At 51.9% G+C, this 13020-nt stretch overlaps 1 long non-coding RNA gene across 2 annotated transcripts; it reads right to left on the bottom strand.

Moving 5' to 3' along the window:
* Positions 1–3894: 3894 nt before the first annotated feature.
* LOC140694604 (uncharacterized) lies at positions 3895–12925 on the bottom strand. Of its 2 annotated transcripts, XR_012070188.1 has the most exons (4): positions 12790–12925; positions 7741–7823; positions 4415–4501; positions 3895–4076 (listed from the first exon to the last, which is right to left on the bottom strand). It is a non-coding gene; the product is annotated as an uncharacterized lncRNA (long non-coding RNA). The 2 variants fall into 2 exon arrangements; XR_012070189.1 differs by lacking the exon at positions 7741–7823 and having other exon boundaries at positions 12690–12817.
* Between the last annotated feature and the right edge of the window lie 95 nt (positions 12926–13020).

The following is a 13020-nucleotide window of genomic DNA, read 5'->3' as shown; positions in this document are numbered from 1 at the left end:
ACTTGGAGTCCAACATCTGGCGAATCTCCGGCGGCCAAGCCCCCCCCCCCCAGGCCAGGCTGCAGGGAAGAGAAGAAATCGACCGGCTTGCCTGGGCAGCCTCCAACGAGCCACCGCCGCCGCCGCCGCCCCAAACAATTGACCAGCCTCCCAGGGTCAGGCTGACTGCGAGGATGTGCACTTGCCTTCTGATCCTACCCAAGTGCCTGAGCACCTCCCTGCACCCCTACACTCCCTGCACCTCTGCACCCCTGCACCCCCGCATCCCCTGAACTGCCTGCGCCCTCCACAGCCCCTGCACCCCTGCCACCACTTACACTATTGCACTGTCTACACTCCTGCACCCCTGCATATCCCACACACCACCTCTTGGGCCTGTGGCAGAGTCTCTGCTGTTAGACCAATGCACAGGGACTCACATCTTTGCCAGTATACGATGCATCAGTGGACGTCTGGGGTTGGCTGCAGGAAGGTACATGTTCCCGGTCACTAGCCTGGGCCACTAGGGTGATCTCTGTGAGGTCACCCAGGACGGGCTCAGAGATGCTGTTTTCCGGGAAGAGAGGAGTTGAAATCGGTCTTGAGGGCAGAGCTGTGCTCACCAGGCTGTCCACGCTTCATGTTTTACACAGGGCTTGGGGAATTGAAATGGATCTGACCAAGTAAGACCTGCTGTGCGCCCACCTCAGTCCTGGGCTCTGAGGCAGACTGACTGGCTCCCACCCTCAGGGTCCAGTTTGGCCACCTGAATGGTCCCTTGGAGGCATCCCATCAGTTATCTTGAAGAAGTCTGGCTGCTTCCACCCCATGGCCCTCCCTCCCACAGTGCTGGCCTCAGGAAGTTTCCTTATTTGGGGAAGAAGGCAGCCCGCCCCCAACGCCACCCCTCACCATGCTCTCACCCAGGATGGTGCTCTCTCTGCCCCTCAGAGTCTGGAAAACCATCCCTCTTCACTTTTGTCCCTTCTGAGATGGACTTGCTTCCACTAAATTCGAGGCAAGGATGCACCATGGAATGCACTGGGTAAGAGAACCAAAATAAATAATTTCTTCTGTGAGGTTTTCTGTTTATCTCCTGGGGCTGGGCTGTGTGTAGTTTGCTACAGCTATTGGTGTGAGAGGCTAAAGCCGCCTGTGTGTCCTTGTTCTCATCTCCCCGCTGTCTTTGGGTTTTCCCTAGACACTCCTGAGACATTTACTTCTTTTAGTTTTATTCCTGTTATTACACAGGGGCCCTACTGTCATGGAGGTAAGGTGTTGGGGGAGCGGGACAGATTAGGGCATCTGTAGTCCTGTGATTAATTCTCATTGAGCCTGTGCCCTGAGCTGTGACCTCCACAAGTGTGTCTCTTACCCCTAGCCCAATTTGGGTGACACAGAAGGGATTTCCCTTCCCCCAGGTTGGTTAGGCTCTGGTAAAATAATTTCTCATTAAAACAAACAAAAAAACAAAAAACAACTACCCCAATGAAACAGAATGTTCTGGGTGTATTTCAATAGAGTTATTTTCTCCTTTCCAGGCAGGAAGCATGAGGTGTTTTTCTCTGACCTTCATTCTGAGAACAGGGCACGGTCCTGGACGTAAAATGCATGAAAAAGAGCATGGGGCCCCTCTGACTGGCCCCCTGGGGTTGTCACACTCAGACTTCCCCACGCTGAGCCTCCCGCTGGCCTCAGGGACCTGCTAAATCTGCCTGCCCCCGGGGTTCTTACAAAAGCGGGTTCTGCCCTGGGAGCTGTGACTCTCCAAGCCTGCCCGGCTGCCTCTCTGGGTTGGGAGCAGCTTTCCCCCTCATTTTTCTGGGATCTAAGAACAACAGTGGGTTTGCAGCTCCCTCAGCTCTAGTGTTGTTTTCAGGACAGAAGGAGCAACTTCTGAGCTCCACACGAGCTGGACCAGAGGCTGGAAGCCTCCCCTAGTTTGCCTCCGTGCATCAGTGGCTGTGGTTCTAGTGAGTTTCTGAAAATGTGGATTTAAACACACACATCCCAGCCCCCACAGGAGCACACAGTCCCATAAATCCCCCCAGTTTCCACTGGTAACTACGGAGCCGATGGTGACATGGCTTTCGGGACCACAGAGGCCTGACTGCACGACTTGATCCGTGACCTATTAACGTGGTTGCTCTGGGCCTTGTCTGAAGTGGCTTGCTTACCGCACCTGGTATGTGGGAAACACAAAATGAGTACTAGAACCTTCACTTTTTCTCCCTCCAGGGCCTTCAAACATAGAAAGTAATAAGTGAACTCAGACGGCCTAGTCACCACAATGAAGTCCGACCAGCCTGGCTCTCCTGAGTGATGGGCACTGACTTGCACCTTAACTCGGAACAGTAGGAGAACCGCCTTCCTCGAACTGGGCATCTCCCCACACCAGGCATGCCCTCAGCTGAGACGGGGCCAACTCCCCCATTGAGGTGTGTGTTGGTGGCTTCAGTGTGACCTGGCCCTGCCGGGACGTGAACCTGCAGTGAGTGAGGTGGAGGGTCGGGTGGAGGGGGGTTCCCATCTGGGGTGGCAGGGGTCCCGGTAGCACCCCGCCTGGCCTGGTGCCTGGGGCTCCCTAACACCTCCTACAGCTCCTGGGTTGGCTCTGGTCCTGGCCATTCCACACACCCTCCCAGTATCTTTTCATTAAGTCCCTTTTTTGCTTTTATCAGCGAGAAGTGGCTTCTGTTGCTTGTTCAGTGAAACAGTGCATCAGGAAACCAGACTATTTCTAACAACAGTAAAATATCAACCTCAGTCAGCTCGCCGGGCAGACCGTGCAGCACAAAGGCCTGCACAGTGCTGCGTGAACGGCTTTCGTGAAGGGTCCTCATATCTTTCTTCAGAGATACAGAAGCTGGTGGTTCAGGTAAAACCTCAGGGAGGGATTGAGGAATCCAAAGCTGGTTGGTTTCAAAGGCTAACTTGTCAGACCAGGCCCCTGAGCTGTGGTCAGAAGCTTAGCTCAACATCACACAGACTCAGCGCCCTAAGTGTCCGGTGGGGCCGGTGCTGTTCCCTTTGCAGGCTCTCGTTGGGGATTCACTGTAGCCCCTTACACTCAGCAGGGAATCCAGCCCTCTTAACCCCCACCCTGAGTGTTCCATGACACAAATCCTGGAGTGTTTAATTTTCATCTTTGTTTAGGAGGATGAAGGTGGGGCAAGAGGAGACATAAATTTCATACCGACTGACACAAGGTCACAGCCAGTATCTTCTCCTCGGAGAGCTATGTGCTTCCACAGTGGTGGCTGTGGGGCTGGGCAGAGACCCTCCGCTGGTCCCAGAGGGACTCGCTCCTCTGGCCACAACTGATGGGTTGGACAACATATCCAGAGGGAGACAGAGCACCTTTCCTGGGAATTTGGAACTGACACACAGAAATCAAGTTCACCCATCTGGGGATTGGTGAGGCGGAGGGGCGGTGGTTGGAAATCAAATGAAACCAGAGCATGAGAGAAAGTTAGAAGTGAAAGAGAGAGAGACAGAGAGACTGAGCTTGTGAGAGCAAATAGTCAGAAAGAAGGAAAACAATCAGGGGACAGAGGAATTCCAGCTCCTGACTGTCTAGTCTGTCCCAGCCCATCAACGACCCCGCGGGATGGTTAATACCATTCCAGTTTTGCAGATTAGGAAACAGGCTGAAAGAGGTGGGGGCTGGGTTTGGGTGCACAGTTAATTTAAGTGCCGCTGAACTCCTCACTTCCCATTGCCTGAAGGCACCATAATCCTCACTGGGACCCCTTCGGTCCCTGACAGCCCAGCACCCTGATCAAAGGGCCCCTGCGGGAGTGGGAACCCCTCTGAGTGTGGAGAGTTCCCTGCACCTAGATGCCATGCATCAGCAGGCTTCCGCTCACCCCATGTTAACATCTCCCCAGCTGTGCAGTCTCCGGACCCGCTTCCCTCCCTGCCAGGAACCCCCTGTCCTTACCACCAAGTGTACTGCAGGAATTCAGGGACAGGGATGCCCAAAGCAATGCGAGCCCACCGGCTGTACAAACAGCAGACTCCCAGTCCCACCTGGGTTCCGAGGGGACAGTAGGCGTCCTCACCTTTCATGTGTCTAAGACAATCTTCTTCTTCAGCTGGAGGTTATAGAGAAAAATAAAAGGTCCAAAACATAGTTCAGTGAGGAATTCCTCCAAGGGCTTGACTCCAGAGTCTACAACCAGGTGTACCTACCCCCGGACTTGGGGTGAAGGTGGATTATTGATCAGCACAAGCCCCAGCTCCTCGGCTTGGCTGCCCAGAGGGGGCTGGGGGAATGGGTAAGGCCAAGGCACTCAGGAAGAGCACAGATGACCTGACCTCTCCCCTCCGCACTTGTAAACCCTTCCCCAAATCTCAAGGGATCGGACAGAGTGCAGCCATCACAATAATGAGATGCTCCCATCTCTTCACTCACTCCTGTCGGTTCACTTACGTGCTGAGCATCCACTGGGTCCCAGGACATGACACACAGGGTGGCCGATGGGACAGGCTTGCTATTTCACCCTGGACCCTGTTCAATCTGATGGAAGAATGATCACTCATAAAGAGTTTCTCAAAATTATACAGAGACCAAAGACAAACTGCAGAGTGAACCACATTTAAAAATATATATGAAGATCCCCCAATCTCCCCGCCTAAGGTTTACAGCATAAAGCAAAAAGATCTTGCCTTTGATCACCAAGGAAGTTGTCACCACCTCTCAGGTGGAAAGGAGAGTTATTCTTTGAGCAGGACACAGAAGTGCTCCATCGGATTGGACCAGGGCCTCTACATTCATTCAGCAAATGTGTATAAGCTCTTACTACGTACGGGAATCTCCTAACTAGACCCGTTCCCAAGGCTCTCGAGCTTTATCAGTCAACAAAATAGACATGACTTCCCATCACTGGGGGCTCAGAGTTTTAGCAGAGGAAACAGGCAGCATGTTGGGGGTAGTAGCAACAGCTTGGAAAAATTAAAAAAAAAAGTGACATGAGCAAACTCGGGTGATGGCGGTGGGGTGGGAGACAGGCAGGAGGGAATAAGGCATTCCTGGCAGATCTCATGGAGTAATGAACTTGAAGCAGAATAAATCCGGAGGAAGAAGGAAGAGCCGGAGCCAGAGGCCTCCAGAGTGAGGGGGAGAGTGTGGGCAGAGAGGCAAAACATGCCGGGTCCTGAGGCCTTTGTGACGACTTTCGCTCCTAATGAAATGCTGACCCGTTTAGTGAGTTTTGAGGGGAGGGGTGATGTAGTCCAACTTATGCTTTTGTGTTTGTGTTTTTTGGGGGAGGTAATTTATTTATTTTAATGAAGGTGCTGGGGATTGAACCCAGGATCTCATGCATGCTAAGCATGCGCCCTACCACTGAGCTACACCCACCCCCCTCAATGTATGTTTTTACAGGCTTCCTCTGACTCTGTGTGGATGAGAGATTGTAGGAAAGCAAAGATGGAAACAGGAGGCTATTGGTGTCCAGGAAGGGGCTGAAGGTGGCTCTTAGGAGGGCGGGGAGCATGGAGCAGGTGGTTAATGAAGATAGAGTATCCAGAATTTTCTAACAAGCTGGATTTGCTGTCTGTGTGTGTAAGAGAAAGAGAGAGAAAGGACATGGTTCCAACATCTGGACCTGGACAGTGGGAGGGATGTCCTCTCCATCCACAGGGTATGGGACAAGGTGGGGCTGAGCAGGTGAAAAGGGGCTGGAATCAGCTCAGTTCTTCAATGTCATGGTTACGGGGTGTATTACATATTGCCACAGAAATGCCTAATAGGTAGAGGGGTCTGTTTTCTTTTTCTTTTTTAACATTTAAAAATTATAATTTAAATGTATTAATTGTATTATGTGAATGATTTGGGAATTTTGTTTCATGCCAAGGTACATGTTATATATAGCCAAATGGAAAATATATCAGGAAAGGGGAGAAATGAGGGCTTTCACATAAACTGACCGTCCATAACGTAGATAAAATTTCAATAAAACCAGCCTTCAGTGCAAGAACCTCATCTCGGTGTTACATAAAAATAAATGAAAAAGGACTATGTTGATGTATCATTATTTCATGTTATGTAATAGCCCCAAACAAACACACTGTTTAACTATGAAGCTTGTAGAAATACTATTCGCTTTATTCACATAAATACAGAAATGCAGAAATGTTCTAAGGTAGAATAAGAATCTTAGTGGAAATAATACAGATTTGAGCATTTTACATGATATATATGTACTGATTCAAAATTTGGAAAAGTAATTACATAGTAGAACATATGTATGAATGTGAAAGCAAGATGAATGAAAGAAAAAGAATGTGAGTCTCAGGGATAAAGGTCCAGATGGAAAGGGCAAATCAGGGAGTTTTGGAGAAATTGAGAAATTGATGGCATGCCAATTTCCAAGGCAGGGTTGCTGCCACCAAAGGAATAGCAGAGAGAGATAGGAGAAGCCCAGGAACCAACCCTGGGGCACACTCACAATATATGTTTGGAAAAAAGAGGAGACATTGGCAAAGGACCAGCCAGTAGACCAAAAGCAGAAAGCAGGCAGAGCAATGGGCTGGAGGTTGAGTGAAGCAGGAACACGGGGGAGGAGGGATGGAAGAGCTGGGTCAAATGCTGCCGAGGGGCCACGCATGATGAGGACTGAAAATTGACCACTATATTTAGCAATGTGGGGTCACTGATGGCCTTGACAGGGCAGTTTCCATAGAGCGAGGGATCAGGGGAAAAGCCAGAGTGGGTGTAAAAGGGGATGGCTCAAGAGAAGATGCAGACAGTGAGTTCAAACAACTCCTTAAAGATTTGCTGCAAAGACACAGGGTGGCAATTCTTGGGGGCGAATTAGGGTCAAGGAGTGCTGTTTGTTTCTTTTAAGAGGATGGACGCTTATATGCTGATAGGAGCCAACTAGCAGGAGAACAAAATAGATGAGTTAGTGAAAGAGAGGATGGTATTGGGAGTGACAACCCAGAGAAGATGGGAGGGATGGGGCCCCGGGGACTTTTGGAGGAACTGGCTTTCTATGTCACTTGTAATAAGAGGTGGGGCACCGAGAGTGAGGTCACAGACATCAGAAGGCGAGCGGATGTGCTGGGAGTTGCTTGTGAAATTTCTCTTCTGTTGGCTTGTTTGCTTGTTCAAAGTAGAAAAGTAACCTTACCAGCTGAGGAACGAGGAGGAAGAAAGAGTTACTGGAGCCATGAGCAGAAGATAAGAAAGAGCCTTCCAGGGAGAATGGGACAGTGAAAAGAGCAGGGGGATACAGGGGAGTGCGCTCCCAGAAAGTTACATTTTCTCTTTGACGTCCCCAAATGTGTGATGTGTGATTACCCTTCCTGCTGTCTACGAAATAAAAATTAAGTATGGTTCAGAGGAAATGCTACTTCATTCTAAGAGGCTGCCTGTTTCTCAGGAATGGTCATCTTAAACTGCAAACATTACAAAAAATGTTGAAAAGATGAACCTGTGTACCTAAAATCCCCTATTTTCTATTAATCTGGTTACTATTTAGTTCCCCATCAATAACACATAACCAATACTGCCATGATGGAGGTACATCGATGCTTAAAAGGAAATGAGATCTGTATCCTTTTCCTAAATTCCATGGCTTCCTTAATATGCAGTTCCCCTTGGAATTTAGGAATGTCTGGTATAAGAAGTGAGAAACAGTTTGAGAGAATCCCGGCTCAGAATTACACAGCACAACCGCATCTCAGAAGTATATACAGCCGTAAAAAATTTTAGAAGCAAAACTCCGTAACTACTCTTAGACTTTTGCAAACCTGGGCCTGCCAGGATGTTTCCAAACTGGAAAGGAACTCCAATCTCTTGCCTGGTACCGGGACCAGAGGCTGGACAGCCTTTTCTGTGAAAGCGAGAGAGTAAATATTTTCAGTTTTGCAGATCATTTTGTTGTAACCATGCAGGTCTGCAATAAGAAAGCTAAGAGCACTGGGAGACAGGAAACAAATGTTCATGCCCACACTCTCCCTTCCACTCAGGGCAGCGTCTCTGTGGTAGGGAGCTTTGCCACAATCACTTGCTTCTTTGTTTCCATTGGTTTCTTTGTTTCCAACTTACTGCTCAAGCTCAGAACTTCAGGTGGGCCTGGTCCTACAGCATCCATGCAGAGAGAAGGCTGAGCAGGGGTGGGAACCCCATCTGATGGAGAAGAGAGATTGCTGGGAGGGACACTGCGGTAGCCACCATGACACGAGACAATCACACCTTCTGGGGTGAAAGGGAATGAAGACAAGGGAGGGACACAGCAGTGTGACCCCTAGGTCGCCTGCCAGGCTTGCTCTCTCTCCAGGGCCACCCTGGGTGCCTGGGGGGTGTTGGACTTCAGCTACGGTGATTAGGCTGAAGGGACTCAATATAAAGGACCCTCCACCTCCTCACTAGGTTCCAAACGCAGCCCCTCTAAGTCCACCCTCTGAGTTTCTGAAACTCAGCTGGAAGAATACATGATCAGGCCAGACCCAGAGCCCAAGCCAAACACGACAGGGGTAACGTGGGGTTGTAACCCCGTGCTCAGTGGTCGGGGTCTCCTTGCAAATCTGCAGAAATCCTTGTTCTGCCTCATTCCTGGGAGAAACCCTACATCTCCTCCTGCTCTGTGTGTTCTTCTCTTGAGGCTATTGTCCTGGAGGGATGCAGAGTCCTTGAACCTGGCCCTCCAAACGTACATAAGCAGCCTGTTCGATAAAACAAATTATGCACTTTTTCACATTTGCCAGTTTTTTGATTCCAGAAAGGCTGTGGGACTCACTCTCACAGTCTCCTGTGCCCCCATCACTTGGTGGCCCTCTGCTCATGGAAACACGATTTCCCACAACTGCACCCTGCCTCCCAGCTGGTCAGAGGGGAATAACCCACAAAGACACAGGTGTTTGTGAGGATCCTGTCCCCCAGCAGAAAGACTACTCCTGGAGCCACGGACAGGGATCTGACTTCCTGAGCTGCTCAGCTCTAATTCAAAGCCTAAAGTGGGGACCCCGAACATTGCTGAATGACTTTCTGGGTCACCTGGACTGGAGGGGCCTAATTTTTCTTCCCAGGAATGGAGGTAGCGCAGCCTCCAATTTCAGGGCTGACATTCATGACGGATCTACTTCCCTCTACTGCAACGCAGGAAGGAGAGGCCCTTCCATCCCACAGCTTGGAAACCCAGCCCAGGGGAGTTCTGAAGCAGTGCACCGCTTCCTGGTCCAGCATCCCTGCAGAGTGGCCTATGCCCCTGAATGAGCCCCTTCCCTGGGCCTTTCCTGACCCGACATGACCACACCTCAGGCTGTGCCAGAGCTCTGGGGCTCTGCGTGTCCATGGCACACAGGTGGGACCTGAGCCAGGTGTCCCCTGGGCCTCAAGGGGGAGAGGTCTGCCTCTGCATCAGGGGAAGGTGACCCTACATGGCTGGCAGGACACTCTCAATATGGACCTCCAGGAGCCCTGGGAGCAGTTTCCCTGCAGGTGTTAAGAGCCATCATCAGGAGGGCAGGCCCCTCTTTGTGCAGACCATCCCGCAGTGCTGGGCCCACGTGCTGACCACAGAAATCTACATGCCCCCAGGATACCCCAGGCAACCTCACAACTTAGTCATTTGGTGACCTGGGTACTACGGGCTCCTTGGCCATCCCATGAGGGTGGTCCTTGCAGACATGGTCTCCAGGTGCTCCCGTTAAGAAATCCCCCTGGGTTAATGTGGTCACAGAGCCCACACCAGAAGATTCTAGTCCTGCAGTGACCCCCACAGCAGTCAGCTCCCCTGTGAATGTCCAGGGACAAATGACAGCAATTTATTGCCAGGAACCGTGATGAACAATGGTGTGGGATTCCATACTAAATTCAGGATCCTGGTAACTCACTCTGCACCCCAAAAAGCATCCGTGAGAAATGTGTTTATTGGGATATTTGTGCCCCTAGAAGAGCTGTTCCTGAGGGCTCCTGGGACCCTCCAGACCCTCTCAAGGTTCTCAGAGCCTGGGTCTAAATTTCTATCTCCCTCCTTTGGTGTACGGCCACCTGTGTCTCGTGGTCATGGGTCACTTTATTGCATGACTTGGCATGTTCTTAGTGCTCGTCCTCCACCCCTGCACTACACTCCCAAGATGTTCCCAGTGACCCTTGGCTCCCTGTGTGGGTTAGGGGGCCCTAAGTCTGCACCCTTCACTCTCCTCCTCTACCCCCACCCCTGGGGCCACCCCTAGGTGGACTGGGAGGTGTTTGTAAATGAGTCTTACACAAGGACATGACTGGAAAAGCAGGACCCCACCCCCGGAAAGCACACCTGCTCCCTTCCCTGAAGAGGACCCCACAGCCCCACATTGCCTCCCAGGGGTCTACACAGGACACAGTCCCCCAGTTCTGGGCAAGGCTTCTCCCTGGAATCCTTGCTTCCAGGAAGAGTCTCTGCACTTCTTCAGAGTTTAGAGTTGTTCCCATGTCCCTGACCACCAAGGTGCCCAGCACAGACCCTTCAGTGACCTGGAGAGACAAGGAAGATATGTGGCCACAGGTCCCACAGGACACAACTGCTGGGACCCCAGGCCAAAGGGCCGTCCTTCTGCCTTCTCAGGTGTGGCTCCCGTGGTAACTTTTTGCAGGAGGCCCAAATGGGGAGTGGGGCCCAAAGCAGTTCATGGGGCTCTCTGGGCAAGGAAGACTTGGGCCAGGCGGCCTTGCCTGGTTTCCCTGCTGGGCCACTCTGAAAACCCCCGCTCCTCTGGCTGTGGCTGGAGGCCCCCCAAACCTCAGGGCGGGGCCCTTTCTCTCAGCCTCCACTGCCTCCAAAGCCACGCTGGCGCTGGCGTGGGAAAAGAGCTTTCTTGCCCTCTTGTGGCCAAGATGCCACAGGTGGATGCTGCGGGGAGCTGGAGATAGAGGTAGCACTGGCTCAGATGTGAGTGATTAGGCAATTTGACACCCTGTCAACTAGCCATAATCATTGGAAAGAGGACTTTTCCGGGAAAGCTGGAAGTTACTTTCAGTAATTTGTCTAAAGATTTTTTTTTCCCTTAAAGACTCATAAAACCTCTCCCAGGTCATTCCTGTTATGGACCATTATCCAGGGATCAATCAGGAAATGCAGGAGGAGAGGGGTGGTGGTGGGGGAGAGGGGAGGGGAGATCAGAGCCCACGGAGAGGAGATGCCCCTCCCAGGAGCCAAACACTGGGCAGTAGCTGCTGGCATCCAGCTCTCCTGTTCTCAGGCCCATTTCATCTGCGGGGTGTTTCCAAAAGAAACAATGGTGGAAGGGCCATGGAGGACACCTAGACCTCCCAGAATAGACAGGGGGAGCAGAGTCACCATGCTGGCCCTGGGCTTGGAGACAGACCTGCAGTGGAGACCACAGGTCTTCTGAGAAGCCAGTTTTGAAATAAAGGCAGTATGCGCTGGAATACCCAGTTCGAGCGAGTGCTTCATCATAGACATGCAATTTACATAGTTCTTCTCACCACGAAACTCTGTGTTCCCAACACGCTACATGAATGACGGCTTCAACACACATTCATTTCTGAGATGTGAACAAGTGTAGAGCCGCTCTTTCATCTAGCATAATGGGCATGGTTACACTTAGGAATGCTTACCAAGATTTCTCAGCAAGAGCCAATTTCGAAATAAAGGCAGTTTGCGCAGGAAAAGCCTGTTGGAGTGAGGGCTTCCCCATACACATGTAAGTTATATAGTTCCCCTCACCACGAAACGCTGTTCCCAACAAGCTACATGCATGAAGGCTTCGACACACATTCAGTTCTAAGATGTTAGCATGTGGAGAGCCGCTCTTCCATTCAGCATAAAAGGCATGGTTACACCAGGGAAGATTTACCCATATTTCTCAGCTGGTTTCTTCACCCAGATTCAAAATAAAGGCAGTTTGTGCTGGGAAAGCCTGTTGGAGCGTGTTCAGAGCTGTTTCGGGCTCTGTCACAGCTGGAGGGTGCAAACCCCAACCTCCAGAAAGAGGGGCCAGGCCCCCACCCGCCAGGTGGTGTTGCCTTTGTTGGGGAACAGTGATCTTTGGGTTAGATATTTTGCGGCTCTCTCTAAAAACTGCTTTGACTTAAGTTTGCATCCTAGTCACCAGTTCCAGGGCAACAGAAAAAGCATACCCTACATACCTTTGCACTCAAATCTTCCCAAAAGAGCAAATATTTGCCCATGAAAATACCAGCTGCTCTTCAAAGCCCCACTAAATACCCAGCAGTGTGGGCGGTGCACTCTTGATCAGGGACAGGAGGAGAGGGACCAGCTTTCCTCCCGCAGGCTTGGTCCGGTGTGGCAGCTGTGCTGTGGGTGCGTGGTGGGGAGGGCCATGCAGGGAATCCTGTTTGAGGGGCCTCTGTGCACGCCTGCATTATGGTATGAGGTTTCATACAAAGGCTCCAGGCATCCTAACTGGTCAGATACAGCCCCCACCTTCGGGCTGGAACCACCAGGAGCTCAGTACCTGTAACAGGGACAGTGCCCGGTGTGGGGAGAGGTCATGGGACACTCTGGGGCAGGGGCGGTGGTGCTGGGGAAGGCAGGGGATGCAGTGAAGGGTGGAGGGAGCAGGGTCCCTTGCTTGAGAGTGAGAGTTCTTGGGGAGACCACAGAGAATGGCATACACCATCCCCACCCCATACCCCAAATTCCTAGCCCCGCCAACACAAGGGAAGCTCTGCGCCCTCTCACCGTGGCTCTCCTGTGAGACCGCACCCAACCCGGCATCTGGCACTCCTGCCCTACCTCCCCTCTTGGGACAGATCCCGTCTTCTTGGAAACTGCCCAGCAGCGCGAATTCAAGGCCGGCAGCGGGCCTGGCGGATCTGCACTTCAGGTGCCCTACCTGGCCAGCCGTGCGTGCATGGGCTCAGTCCTCTATCTTGCCCACCGGCAGCCTGGGTCTACGTCCGGTGCAAGCGGAGGCCGCGGAGCCCAGGCTAAGCCCCGCACACGGACAGGTGAGGGTGCCCCCGCCCCGCTGCTCCCTGCCCCGCTGCCTCGCTGCCCCGCCCACTGGTGGCAGCACCGACCCAGCCTCCGGCCGGCGCCACCTGCAGTTGAAGACGTCCGCGCG

The sequence above is a fragment of the Vicugna pacos genome, unplaced genomic scaffold (assembly GCF_048564905.1).
Source record: "Vicugna pacos unplaced genomic scaffold, VicPac4 scaffold_65, whole genome shotgun sequence".
NCBI lineage: Eukaryota > Metazoa > Chordata > Mammalia > Artiodactyla > Camelidae > Vicugna > Vicugna pacos.
This window is presented reverse-complemented; position numbering and strand designations above follow the sequence as displayed.